Below are 12,643 nucleotides of genomic sequence, written 5' to 3'. Positions count from 1 at the left end.
CACTTTCACTTGCAACCCTCCTTCTTACTTTTCATTTTCTAGAGAGTCACTGGACATGAATTTGAGCAGACTTCAGGAGATAATGGAGGACAGAGGAGCCTGGGGTGCTGCAGTCCATGGAGTAACAAAGAGTCAGACAGGATTTACGGGCTGAACAACAACAACCTTTACATTCAAAGCAGAACTGTAAATGGATTCCTTTTAAGCCACCCATAAAGGCAGGCCCAGTGCTGGGCGCATGCTGCGGACGCGCAGTTCGGAAAAGTGGAATGCCTGGGCTATGGAGACCTTTCTCAGAAACTTGCGACTTAAGCGCAAACCATGTGATCTCCCAGGTGGAACCCTGGGGTGCTGCGGGGCTGCGCAGAGATTTGCAAATCCTGAGCACAGGACTGTGAAGTCCGGGAAGGGAGCGTGCGCTGCGTGCCGAGGCGACTATTCCAATAATAGCTGCAGCCCGGGAGGATGGTGCGGTGACTCACGCCCTTGGCGCACGTCCCCAGGCAGCGGTGTGGGCGGGGACGCGCACCAGGACAAGGGGGATTTACCTGGGGAGGCCGCCTGCAGACACTGACTCGGGAGGGAGCCGAGGGCACTAGGGCAGCGAGGCTGACTCACACGGGAAAGCCAGAGGGCAGTGACCAAATTTGAAAGAGCAAATCGCCTCTGTCTGGGAAGCTCTTAGAGAAACAGGAAGTGATCAGCTGGTACCAAGCTCAGGAAGGGAAAATCACCTGTCGTCGTGCCTTTGTGCTTGCTGAAATTTATCAAGATGAGCGTCTGCTGAACGCAGCACTGTGCTTCTGAGAAGTGAGACGCATCATTCCCACCCCACCCCCACCTTGTCATTTTCAAAGTCTGCTGAGGGAGAATCCTGGTTCAAGCTCACTCCCACCCTCACGTGGAATTATTACTAATATAGCTAACATCTAGTCACAGATACCTGTAATCACAGATGACTAGATAACATACAGTCATCTAGCAAACTCTGGGAGTTGGCGATGGACAGGGAAGACTGGCGTGCTGCAGTCCATGGGGTCGCGAAGAGTTGGACATGACTGAGTGACTGAACTGAACTGAACATCTATCTAGTCACAGCCTTCGCGTTCAGCTTTACAGGCTGTGATTAACTGAAGCGGTGGCCAGCTGAGAGGGTACTCTGCCCACCAAGATAAGAGCTGGGACACCAGCCTAAGCCAGTCCAGAGGAAAGGAAATCTTTTCTAATATGTCTACCCAAAGGAGAACAGCATTTTTTTTCTAAATAGCACACCATTCTGCATGCTAGCAGTGGTCCTGTTTACTGAGAACTTACTCTATGCCTAAATCTGTGTGAAGAATTTCATACGCATTGGCACATTTAATTCTTATAGCAATCCTAAGAAGCTAATTCTTGAAAGTGAAGGCGCTCAGTCGTGTCCGACTCTTTGTGACCCCATGGGCTGTAGCCTGCCAGGCTCCTCCGTCCTTGGGATTTTCCAGGCAAGGATACTGGAGTGGGTTGCCATTTCCTTCTCCAGGGGATCTTCCCGACCCAGGGTTTGAACCTGGGTCTCCCACACGGCAGGCAGACGCTTTACCGTCTGAGCCGCTTTCAGTACCCTTTTTGAAGGGTGAGGGAATGGAAGCACAGAGAGGTAGAGTGGCCTGCCTCACACCACACAGCCGTTTCTGTCAGATTTGGACTTTGACACAGGCCATGCCCCCTCCCAATATGATTTAGTCCTAGTTGATGAGGAGGAGGAGGGGGGGGTGACTTAAGTCTTTGGATGCCTTTTTTTGTAGCCTGTGTTCTCAGGGGTGTTTCAGTCAGCCTACTGGACCTCTAGGGAGAACTGGGAAGGCGGAGGATTGGGGAATTCTAAGAGAGATGGGCTCCATCCTTCCAGGGCCAGGCTGCCCCAGGGCCTACCTATGGGCAGGATGGGGCTGAAGTGCCCCTGGCTGAGTAGCAGGTCTGGGAGGGAGGTCCCAGGCAGCACAGGGCAGTTGGCCCTGTTGAAGAGCATAGACTTGCCACTGCCCTGTTCCCTTGATGCCCTGAACGAGGCGGACCTTCCTGTTATGTAGGGGATTTACATGGCACTCTTCAGAGATGACAGGACAACATGCCGCTTAAACGGAGCTAAACAACCTTCAGTTCAGAAGCTCTCAAGCATCTTTACAACTACACTCCCAGCCTAAGAACTGGCATGTTAACAAGCTTCCCAGGTGATTCTGATATATGTAGTTGTTAAGACTATTCTTCATGAAACATGGCCTTGGGCCTTTTATATTATGGAATGTAGGCCATCTTCCCAGTTAAATGAAAAGAGGAAAACTAACATTGAAAGTCCCCTTGTCAAACAAAAGCCAACAACCCTGGGTGTCTCGGCTGGCCACCATAACTGTTCAGGATACTTTTATTTTTGAAAAGAACCTGGAAACAGTTTGCTCACAAGCACAGGTAAAGGATCTTGGTTGGGGAGGCGGGGCTGGTGGAGAGCAACCTGTAGCACCATGAATTGTCCTGCAGAAAATCTTAGGAAAAGATTATATAAATAGGAGTTGCCTGGGGCCATATTTTTTGAACGTGTTTTCCAATGGCTCTGCAGAACTAAAGATGTTTAGGTGTAGAAAAACCAAAGATTTGGAAAATGAGGGCAGATAAGGATCCGTGTTTCAGAGGGTGGCTTACACCTCCAGACTCAGGTGTAGATGGTTCCTGAGACAAGAGGGTGAGGGGCCTCCTCTAATTTCCCACTGGGCCTCCCTTCTGCTTACAGGAGTAGCAGGCTTGACCTGGGTTGTGATAGGAAAAACAACACGAAGGCATGGGGCCCAGAAATTTCTCTCCAGGCTCTGTGACACTTTTCCTTACGTGGTTTCCCTAGGTCTCCAGAAGCAGTGGGATCTATAAGACCACCCGCATGAAAGTGCCTGAGAGGGAACATCTTCCTCCCTTTGACATCTGCCATCTGGGTAGGGATTTAGACATCTTGATAGCTGGCTGAGAGGATTAAGGCAGGTAAGGAGGCATGGAAGAAAAGCTATGACCAACCTAGACAGCATATTTAAAAAGAGAGACATTACTGTGCCAACAAAGGTCCATCTAGTCAAAGCTATGGTTTTTCCAGTAGTCATGAATGGATATGAGAGTTGGACTATAAAGAAAGCTGAATGCCAAAGAATTGATGCTTTTGAAATATGATGTAGGAGAAGACTCTACAGAGTCCCTTGGACTGCAAGGAGATTCAACCAGTCCATCCTAAAGGAAACCAGTCCTGAATATTCATTGAAAGGACTGATGCTAAAGCTGAAACTCCAATATTTTGGCCACCTGATGTGAAGAACTGACTCATTGGAAAAGACCCTGTTGCTGGGAAAGATTGAAGGCAGGAGGAGAAGGGGACAACAGAGGATGAAATGGTTGGATGGCATCACTGACTCGATGCACATGAGTTTGAGCAAGCTCCGGGAGTTGATGATGGACAGGAAAGCCTGGGGTACTGCAGTCCATGGGGTCGGAAAGAGGCAGATGTGACTGAGCTGCTGAACTGAACTGAAAGGAGGTATCGGATGGTTAGTGGGATGGGAGGCAACTAACGAGATCAGTCAAGGCACCTAATAAGGGGAGTGGATCTCCCATGTCAAAGACCAATTCTGCTAACTCCCTTCTTCCTTATGATTAGAGACGGAATTGTCCCTTATTCCCTCCCTGGCTTGCCCCATTCCTAAGAGTCAATACTCTAGAAGTCTAAACAACTGACCACATCATATATTTTGCCTTCTTCCTTTCACAAAGGAATAAGGCAGGTGGGTGTGTGTGTGTGTGTGTGTGTGTGTGTGTGTGTGTGTGTGTGTGTAGGTATGTCAGGCTCTAGAGCTACAAATTTTATCCCCTTTATGTGCCCCTCAGGCCTTTTCATGACGTCAGTTCGGACAATCCCAGGGACTGCACAGACAGGCAGCTGGGAACCTGTCTCCTGGGGGCAGACCACCCTTCGATGGAGCCAAAGCTGCAGTCAATCCCTCTCGAAAGGAGCAGACTCCCTGTAAGGTGCAAAGGCCAGACCTTGGCTACCACACTTCCCTGTGTTTGGTTCAAGAGGTTTGAAGGCCCTCAATGGGCAGAAATAAGGAGACGCAGGTTCTGAGCACTTTCCTTAGGAGCAAACCTTTGGGATCACAAAGCATCAGTGAAGTTGGGCAAAGAACAGCCTCTTTGGGCTCAACTCTGTTTCCACAAATGTAAAACAAATCAGTTGATCACAGAAGGCCCTTTCGGCTTTAAAGTTGTATCATTCCTTAACACGTAACACCGTTTATGTGGCACACATTTAGATGTGTGCCTATCTAGAGAGACACATATAGGTGTTTAACTTATGTGAATTCAATTGTATCAGTTCTGTCTTTTTACATACTTAAAAGCAAAAGTGCTGTAGGATTACATTTTGCACACATATGTGTGGGGGAGGGGTATCTTGCTCCTTTGACTGCGCACCCGCCCTCATGGGCCCCTGCTTCCCCTCACTGCCTACACTGCCTGCTGTGGCCCGGTACTAGGAAAAAATGTAGCACGTGTTAACACGTTCAGAAAAGCTGTTGGTGATTTCCAGGAGTCTGATTCCCCTCCAGGGAATATCTGCTTTGTCAAATGCAGGAGGAAAGGGACGGTGGTGGAAGCTGGGTCCTCAGATCATTCCCCTGTCATTCACCTCTGGCCTCTTCCAAGGCGTGTTGAGCAAAATTTCTGGTCAAATCAGATTGTGTGGGTTGAGAAAAAGGAGGCTGATAAGTGAGGGAAAGAGCTCAATGATTTTTAAATGGCATCATTCCAATCTGACCAAATACACCAAGGCACCTTCCCTTCCAAGAGCAGCGACTGATGAAAATTCCCAGTTCTTCCTCTGCTTCCCCCGACACCACATATACGAGCTATTGCTCTTCTCCATTTGTCAAGACATAGGTGGATGGCCGACTTCCCATATAAATGACATTTTCCTCTTTCAGCTAGCATTTCCCTTGAGGGAGCAGAAAGATACAGGCATCAGTGTTGCTTGTCTCCATGACTCCTCCGAGTTCCCATAATTGGTATGTTTCCTGTCTAGCAGAAAACACATGCACCTCCCCAGGAGAACCCAAATGACGTTGTGACTCCCACTGTGTGCCAGCTGCCCCCATCTGGAGAGTTCTGGCCTGAGTTTCTCTCTGTTCCTAGACTATCTTTGATATGGTGACCCATTTTACCTCTTTTTGTCCATAAGTGGCTGTTCCTCAGAGAAGGCTGAATCACTTTGTATCCATAACAATGCAAGCAATTCCCAAACATCAGACGCCTTTCTATGTTTCAGAGTTTTGAACAGGCTTTGAAGGGAACTTCGCAAAGCAGTTACCTGTGGGTTAACACCTGGTAGGAGGTGGTACAATTTGAAATATAACGTCACAACCCGCCTCAAATTCAGTAGAGATAAAGATTTGAAGCAGAAAGGCCGTGCTCCTCTAAGCAGTCCAGCATATTTCCTTCCAACCAAGCAGTAAGCCCAGCGTAACAGCAGAATTCCAGCATCGTCCTGAGTTAGCACAAAGCTGCCATGTTGCCGTGGCTCCATTTGAGCCCTGCTGCTAGTCAGCCTCATGTTACCATATCTAACAAATCAGATAGAGGCTGGTTGCCTCCTAAAAGATGGAGTTTGCCTTGATTCTCTGTACCACACGCAAGCAAGCAGTCATTTATAACTGCCTGGAAACCAGCAGCACAAACAGTGATAAGTAAATGTTCAATTGAAGCCAAATTCCTCTTTCTATTCATGAAAGGAACTTGGATGCCCACCCTCAAGTGTCAATCATCTTGAATCACACTGGTGCTGATCTGAGCTAATGTTTTTTTCCAAAGTAGCATCTCCCATTAAGCCAAACGATTCCTTCAGGCATATTATTCCTTTAAAATGTTATACTGTATGTGAATAGAAAAGAACTTTAAATGTGGGAAAAGAAGTAAGTCTGTTTGGGTGGTTGGTTATATCACCAGGGTTAAGTGTCTGCACTGCAAGTTACTATTTTGAATCAAGGGTTTTCATATAATTGGACCCTACAGGAAAGCATAGAAAAATTTGAACCGGAAATTTACCTACTGTAATGGATTATAACCAAAGAATAAATAAATCACATTCAGGAATAGGAAAGAAAGAAAAGCGACATTTTTAAAAAGCTGTCCACTTTTCAGAGCAAAATCCCTTCCCCACAGTCTGCTCCCCTACCCCCTCAACTCCCCTTCCCACCTCAACCAGGAGCTCAATGACCTTATGCACTTCACATCATTTCTCGTTTTTCAAACTTGCCTAATGGAAAAGATCTGAAACTCATTTTTATTGTGGTACAAATGACTGATAGCTTAAGTGTTACCTGTTTTCAGATTATTCATTTCTTTTAACATACTTGCTAGTGCTTTAGGCTAAAGGCAGGAACTCTGATAGGAATTTGAGCAGCCAGACCACAGGGGAAGGATTTTTGTCTGTGAAGCTGGTGATATTGGGGGAATGCCTTTCCAACCCAAGTGAGATCTTGATAGATATATCAATGAACATGGGCTAAAACAAAATATTTCATAAGCACATTAAAAAAAAGATAGTTGTGTGCCAGGAATTTAAGTAGCCTCAGCACAAAAGATTTGGGCATTTGGTAAAAATAGCAAGATATGAACACTAAGAAGATAAACACACAACCAGTTCAGTTCGGTCTCTCAGCAGCGTCCGACTCTGCGATGCCATGGATTGAAGCACACCAGGCTTCCCTGTCCATCACCTACTCCCGGAGTTTACTCAAACTCATTTCCATTGACACAGTGATGCCATCCAACCATCTCATCCTCTGTTGTCCCCTTCTTCTCCCACCTTCAATCTTTCCCAGCATTAGGGTCTTTCCAACGAGTGAGCTCTTCACATCAGCTGGTCAAAGTATTAGAGTTTCAGCCTCAGCATCAGTCTTTCCAAAGAACACCCAGGACTGATCTCCTTTAGGATGGACTGGTTGGATCTCCTTGCAGTCCAAGGGACTCTCAAGAGTCTTCTCCAACACCACAGTTCAAAAGCATCAATTCTTCAGTGCTCAGCTTTCTTTATAGTCCAACTCTCACATCCATACATGACTACTGGAAAAACCATAGCTTTGACTAGAGGTAACTTTGTTGGCAAAGTATTGTCTCTGCTTTTTAATATGCTGTCTAGGTTGGTAATAACTTTTCTTCCTAGGAGGAAGCGTCTTTTAATTTTATGGCTGTAGTCACCATCTGCAGTGATTTTGGAGCCCAAGAAAATAAAGTCTGACACTGTTTCCACTGTTTCCCCATTTATTTGCCATGAAGTGATGTGACTGGATGCCATAATCTTAGTTTTCCGAATGTTGAGCTTTAAGCTAGCTTTTTCAATTTCCTCTTTCACTTTCGTCAAGAGGCTCTTTAGTTCTTCTTTGCTTTCTGCCATAGGGGTGGTGTCATCTGCATATCTGAGGTTGTTGATATTTCTCCCAGAAATCTTGATTCCAGCTTGTGCTTCATCCAGTCCAGCATTTCTCATGATGTACTCTGCATATAAGTTAAATAACCTGGGTGTATATACAGCCTTGACGTACTCCTTTCCTGATTTGGAACCAGTCTGTTGTTCCATGTAAAGTTCTAACTGTTGCTTCTTGATCTGCATACGGATTTTTAGGAGGCAGGTCAGGTGGTCTGGTATTCCCATCTTTTGAAGAATTTTCCACAGTTTACTATCATCCACACAGTCAAAGGCTTTGGTATACTCAGTAAAGCAGAATTTTTTATGGAACTCTCTTGCTTTTTTGATAATCCAACAGATGCTTACAATTTGGTCTCTGGTTCCTCTGCCTTTTCTAAATCCAGTTTGAACATCTGGAATTTCATGGTTCACATACTTTTGAAGCCTGGCTTGGAGAATTTTGAGCATTACTTTGCTAGCTTGTGAGATGAGTACAATTGTGTGGTAGTTTGAACATTCTTTGGCATTGCTTTTCTTGGGATTGGAATGAAAACTGGCTTTTTCCAGTCCTGTGGCCACTGCTGAGTTTTCCAAATTTGCTGGCTTATTGAGTGAAGCACTTTCACAGCATCATCTTTAAGGATTTGAAATAGCTTAACTGGAATTCCATCACCTCCACTAGCTCTGTTCATAGTGATGCTTCCTAAGGCCTACTTAATTTCTCATTCCAAGATGTCTGGCTCAAGGAGAGTGATCACACTATCGTGATTATCTGGGTCCTAAAGATCATTTTTGTATAGTTCTTCTGTGTTTTCTTGCCACCTCTTCTTAATATCTTCTGCTTCTGTTAGGTCCATACCATTTCTGTCCTTTACTGTGCCCATCTTTGCATGAAATGTTCCCTTGGTATCTCAGATTTTCTTGAAGAGATCTCTAGTCTTTCCCATTCTACTGTTTTCCTCTGTTTCTTTGCATTGATCACTGAGGAAGGCTTTCTTATCTCTCCTTGCTATTATTTGGAACTCTGCATTCAAATAGGTATATCTTTCCTTTTCTCCTTTGCCTTTAGCTTCTCTTCTTTTCATAGCTGTTTGTAAGGCCTCCTCAAGCGACTTCACTTTCACTTTTCACTTTCATGCATTGGAGAAGGAAATGGCGACCCACTCCAGTGTTCTTGCCTGGAGAATCCCAGGGATGGGGGAGCCTGGTGGGCTGCCATCTATGGGGTCACACAGAGTCGGACACGACTGAAGTGACTTAGCAGCAAGGCCTCCTCAGACAGCCATTTTGCCTTTTTGCATTTCTTTTTCTTGGGGATGGTCTTAATCCCTTTCTCCTGTACAATGTCATGAACCTCCATCCATAGTTCTTCAAGCACTCTGTCTATCAGATCTAATCCCTTGAGTCTATTTGTCACTTCCACTGTATAATCATAAGGGATTTGATTTAGGTCATACCTGAATGGTCTAGTGGTTTTCCCTACTTTCTTCAATTTAAGTCTGAATTTGGCAATAAAGAGTTCATGGTCTGAACCACAGTCAACTCCCCATCCTGTTTGCTGATTGTATAGAGCGTCTCCATCTTTGGCTGCAAAGAATATAGTCAATCTGATTTCGGTATTGACCATCTGATGATGTTTATTTGTAGAGTCTTCTCTTGTGTTGTTGGAAGAGGGTGTTTGCTATGACCAGTGCATTCTCTTGGCAAAACTCTATTAGCCTTTATCCTGATTCATTCTGTACTCCAAGGCCAAATTTGCCTGTTACTCCAAGTGTCTCTTGACTTCCTACTTTTGCATTTCAGTCTCCTATAATGAAATGGACATCTTTTTTGGGTGTTAGTTCTAGAAGGTCTTGTAGGTCTTCATAGAACAGTCCCACTTAGCTTCTTTAGTGTTACTGGTTGGGGCATAGGCTTGGATTACTGTGCTATTGAATGGTTTGCCTTGAAAATGAACAGAGATCTTTCTGTCGTTTTTGAGATTGCATCCAAGTACTGCATTTCGGACTCTTGTTGACTACGATGGCTACTCCATTTCTTCTAACACACACATACCACACTTTAAAGAGTTTACAAAGAATGTGCATATTTGTATAACTGAGTCCCTTTGCTTACAGCAAAAGTTCACAGAACATTGTTAGTCAACTGCTTCAATAAAATAAATACATAACAGAGTTTGCTGTATCTTCTCTTACATTAAGGAGGTACAAGGGGAATGGGGTAGAGCCCTGAGGCTCTTGAAGGACATGGAAAATACAGGCTTATGGGAGCCAGTGTCTCAGGGGAAGCGTGTGTACGCTCAGTTGTATCCAACTCTTTGTCACCCCATGGACTGCAACCTTCCAGCCTCCTCTGTCCATGGAATTTTCCAGGCAAGAATACTGAATACAGTGTGTGTGTGTGTGTGATAAGTTGCTTCAGTTGTGGGTTGCCATATCTTGTTCCAGGGATCTTCCTGACCCAGGGATTGAACCTACATCTCTTGAGTCTCCTGCATTGGCAGGCAGAATTTTTTACCACTGAACCATCTGGGAAACCTCAATGTCTCAGGGACCCTAACATTTGGGGAAGAAGGAAACTGGGAAAATGCTGCAAAACCAGCTAACTAGTAGGTCACTGGTAACCTTTATTGAGGATAATTCTGGAAGCCACTGTTTTCATGACAAAGACTGAATATCTCAAGACCCTAGATAATCTGGTCCCTGCCTACCTATCATCTCTTTCTACTTCCTCCCACCCCTACCCCAGCTTCAGCCAAAGGTCTTTGAACCTGACATTTCCCAAATCTGAAACATTCTTATATTCCTCTGACTGCTCCAGTTAACCCTTAATAACTTTTCAGATCTCAGCTCAGTGGCCATATCCTCTGAGAACTCTGAATCCTCAGACTAGACAAGTTCTCCTGCTCTCTAACTATGAAACTCTCCTTTTAAAACTATCAATACATTTCTTAGTTTATAGTTTGTGTAACAATTGATTAATGCCTGTCCCCTTTACAGCTCTGTAAACACTATGAGGATAGGACCACAACTCTTTGGTTACCTTTGGGTCCCTGGTGCCAAGAATAGTGTTTGGTACAAAATATGTGCTCAATAAATCTTAACTGATTATGTAAATGAATCAATGTGTGTGTGTGTTAAGTTGCTTCAGTTGTGTCTGACTCTTTGTGATCCTGTGGGCTATAGCCCACCAGGCTCCTCTGTCCATGGGGTTCTCCAGGCAAGAATACTGGAGTGGATGGCCATGTCCTCCTCCGGGGGATCTTCCTGACCCAGGGATCGAACCCACTTCTGTTACATCTTCTGCATTGGCAGGCATGTTCCTTACCATTGGCGCCACTTGGGAAGCCCAAATGAATCAATAATTGTAAAAGAATCAATAATTCTTCTCATCAGTTGCTTTATACTGAATGTTTATGTCCCACCAAGATTCCTATGTGAATTCTGAAGCCTAATCCCACATTGTGATGATATTTGGAGGTGAGGCCTTTGGGACGTAATTAGGTCATGAAGACAGAATCTCCGTTAAGTGGTGCCCTTATAAGAAGAGATCTCTCTGGAATTCCTTGGCAATCCAGTGGTGAGGACTCAGCACTTTCATTGTAAGGGCCTGGGTTCAATCCCTGGCGGGAGAACTAAGATCCCACATTCTGGCCATCATGGAAAAAAAAAGAGATCTCTGCCCACCATGTAAGGACATAGCAAGAATGTGTCCATGTGTAAACCAGGAAGAAGGCTCTCACCAGACACTAAACTGGCTGGCATCTTGCTCTCAGACTTACCATTCTCCAGAGCTGGAAGCAAAGTTGTTGTTTAAGGCTCCAGTCTGTGGTATTGTGATTCTAAGACATCAAGACAGCTCAGGAGAATTAACAAGCTAGCAACCTCAAGTAAGTAGCTTATTCAAACGTCAGTTTCCTTTACCTCTATTATAGCATTAGCAACAGTACCTGTTTCTAAGGGTTGTTTTGAGAATTAAGTGAATACATGAAAACACACTCAGTAAAGTTTTCTTATTATTACTGTTACAACTTACTTCCTTGTACCAGCTTTCTCATCTATAAACTGATTGTTTTAAAGGTTCCTTCCACTTTAAGCACGCTATAAATCCTTTCTAATCCTAAAAGAAAAATTCTTTGTTTTCTAGATTTGTCAACCTGGCAACTTTAACAATCAATATGTTAACTTTTCTTTCCGGTAAAAAAGTTCTACCAGAACCAGCAAAGATTCATCAGCCTGTAATAATATGCATGAATTTAGGACATGGCCAGAATTATTTTTTGAACTTAAGTTTAATGTACCGAAAAGTTTCATTCACCTCACAAGATTTCAGGAGATACATAGAGGCAGTGATTTGAAATGATAAAGCTCGCTTTTCATCTCTAGTCCTGAAGAAGGGCATGTTTTCTCTCTCTCTTTTTTTAATATACATGCCCTTACTTGAAAGAGAATAAAACCAGAAAACCAAAAGTTAAGATATTCATATTACACAAGCCAAAATATTAAACAGAAGCCTGTGTGCCACTTTGATTTTTTAACTCTATGGAATATCTTCCTGGATTTAAAACCCATGGAATAAGTAATGTTCATGACCTAATAGTGATGTGCTGTATATGGCCTCTTACTTTCAGTGAAAAATATGATGTTTTCTACTCTTATAAGGTGTAATGGGAGTTTTATGTCCACTTCATGCATGAGAAAGTTGAGGATCCATGAAGGCAGACAATTACCTAAAAATTATTAAGCTAACCAGGAATGAAACCAATGCCAAATAAGCTCAAAGGTTTAGGCCTCATGATCAGACACCCCACTTCCCTTTGCTTACCTGCCAAGTCCCATAAGTGTGAGCGATATTTCATGTTTGTTTCCCATAAATACATCCTTATTGATAATGTCAATAAAGTAAATTTCATCACCCACTTGGAACGTCTCCATCTTCATCCCGGCAGTGTTTTGCCTTCCAGAAGAGCAGAACAATGCTCCATAGTGTCCAGGTGCCTTTCATTTGTCACTGGGACCTTTGCATTTGGATCAAACTTCCTCCTTCCCAGACCTTAGCAAATATAATATCTTGGTCCAAATAATTGTCTCTGTAACAGAGGTAATTGCAATGGTAAGCACATTTTACCCAAATTCCCATATTTCTCCAGTGTTTTTTTTTTTTTTTTTTAGG

This window comes from Capricornis sumatraensis, chromosome 18 (assembly GCF_032405125.1).
Source record: "Capricornis sumatraensis isolate serow.1 chromosome 18, serow.2, whole genome shotgun sequence".
In the NCBI taxonomy this organism is placed as follows: domain Eukaryota; kingdom Metazoa; phylum Chordata; class Mammalia; order Artiodactyla; family Bovidae; genus Capricornis; species Capricornis sumatraensis.
The sequence above is the reverse complement of the archived record's forward strand: the minus strand, read 5'-3'. Positions refer to the sequence as shown.